The 2,193-nt window shown below is 32.1% G+C and overlaps 1 non-coding gene across 1 annotated transcript; it reads left to right on the top strand.

Annotated features, from left to right (window-relative positions):
- The first annotated feature begins 1,321 nt into the window (after window positions 1-1,321).
- On the top strand, window positions 1,322-1,428 carry LOC143409107 (U6 spliceosomal RNA). The gene has a single exon (XR_013092613.1). It is a non-coding gene; the product is annotated as a U6 spliceosomal RNA (small nuclear RNA).
- Window positions 1,429-2,193: the final 765 nt, after the last annotated feature.

The raw sequence follows: 2,193 nt of genomic DNA, 5'->3' as shown, positions 1-2,193 counted from the left end.
CTGAAGCTTGACTAAAGAATTTTAAAATTCTAACAAGAACTCAGCTTGACCAGTGATACTTCTGAATTTGACTTTGATTCTTTGGGTGACATAAGCCTAGCACATAACCATTGATTTAACCAGAATTCAGCTATGAAATAATTTTCACTATTTAAAAGTCTCTAAAGTATAATACCATAAAATTCTCTTCTTCTCTAATGACATTAGGATATCTTTATCACCACAGTGAGGCTAATACCACATGCTCAGAAATATGATGAAACCAACTTCAGATAACTAGTGCCCATATTTTCTGGTTAGTATTTCCTTGGATTAGTACCTCATATTTGAACATCTCATTTCTAAGAATTTCCAATAACATAAATTTTAGTTTTTCCAGAGGAGAACACTATTTTCCCATATTCTTCTTTTCTATCTTTTAATTTAGAGTGTTTCATATAAACTTTTCATCATTATTGTCTTATATCCATGCACATATTATACTTTAACCATTAAGACCTTTAAGATTAGGTGTTTAAAATCCTATTATAACCCAACATATCATAGGATTCTAATTAAATAAAATAAAGGGAGATTTTAAAGACTGGACTGACAAACTTTCCCAGAAAGTATCTGCATGGCTAGAAAAGATTTTACATTCTCCTGCATATTTTTGTCTAAATATGATAGAGATGAATTATCCCTGACTAGACAGGGATAATTCTGACTATACACTTGAATCACTGGCAGTAAATGATATACTTTATGTGAATATTTATTTAAATGAGACAGAGAAAATCTTAGGACAGAAGTAGTTTATTTTTATTTCTATGAAAGCTTTCTCTTCCAATTAGTAAGCCATGAATTGTTTACTAATTTTGAGGTTTCTAATCTTTTAATTTGGTGTTAAATTGGTACTGAGGAATTAAGCCAAGTAACTGAGTCAAGCTCTAGTAACCCATGCTCATTGTCTTCATTTAAAACCTGGGAGTTTATCATAGTAACTACCATCCCATGACAGCATGAAACTTCTAACTATAAACAAAGGGTCTCATCAGAAGTGTGAATAAAAAAAAAACAAAACAAAAACGTGAATCCAGCACCTGTACTGATGAGGTTCTGAGTTAGCAACTTGGTTATGTAGTTTTTATTAAAAAGATATATACTGGGGCTGTGGATGTGGCTCAAGCGGTAGCATGCTCGCCTGGCATGAGCGGGCTGGGTTCATGCTCAGCACCACATAAAAAATTTTTTTTAAAAAATAAAGTTGTTGTGTCCACTGAAAACTAAAAAATAAATATTAAAAAATTCTCTCTCTCTCTTTTAAAAAAAGATATATACTCTGCTCACTCAAGCAGCACTTATACTAAAATTGAAACAATACAGAGGAGATTAGCAAGGTGCCTATGCAAGGATAACATGCAAATTGGTGAAGTGTTCCATATTTTTTTAGAAAAGATATATACTACTATATAATGTATTATTCACACCAAAATACCTAAGGTAAATATTATTTACCGCATATGCCCTAAAAACAGTTATGCTGGTTTTTATTATAGAAACTGAAGCTGTAAAATTACACAAACTATTGTTTATATCCTTATGAGGTATTTGTCTTCAGCTAATGCCAATTTCTTTCAAATATTTTCTCCTCCATATAGTAAGAATCAGCAAGCCCCTCCTTCCTTATAGTCATTCAGTGATAAGTGTAAATTCAAAGCCCTAAATTAGGCTGGCCAGAATGAGAAGCGCACAGCATGATTCCCATCACTTCTCTATCCACCTCAAGATTGATGGATAGAGAATTAGATTATGTCTAAGAGATAGAACAAGCTCAGATCAACTGGGGAGTTCTGGTTGGATTTCTAGAATCAATCTTCAGACTTCCTGTCTAGTTACTTATTCAAGAGCTTCATGCTGGCCAGATCAAATCAAGAGACAATGGTTTTTAAATTTGAGGAAAAAAAATGGAGGTAGGTTTCAAATTATAGAATCTCATTTTTCCATGTAAAATTTATATCATGTACTTTATCACAGAAATCTTTATCACTTTCTAAGTCCTTTTGTTTTTTCCTAAATCTAACACACACTTTTCACATTAAAAAAGTATATCTAAGGAGACAAGACACTCTAATAATAAATAGGGTGATTTGAAACAATCTACTGTGTTTGCATAAGCCAAAAATGGCTCAGAAAACAACCATAACTAGATAA

Source organism: Callospermophilus lateralis, chromosome 10 (genome assembly GCF_048772815.1).
Source record: "Callospermophilus lateralis isolate mCalLat2 chromosome 10, mCalLat2.hap1, whole genome shotgun sequence".
NCBI lineage: Eukaryota > Metazoa > Chordata > Mammalia > Rodentia > Sciuridae > Callospermophilus > Callospermophilus lateralis.
Note: the sequence above shows the minus strand (reverse complement) of the source record. Positions and strands in the feature narration are given on the sequence as shown.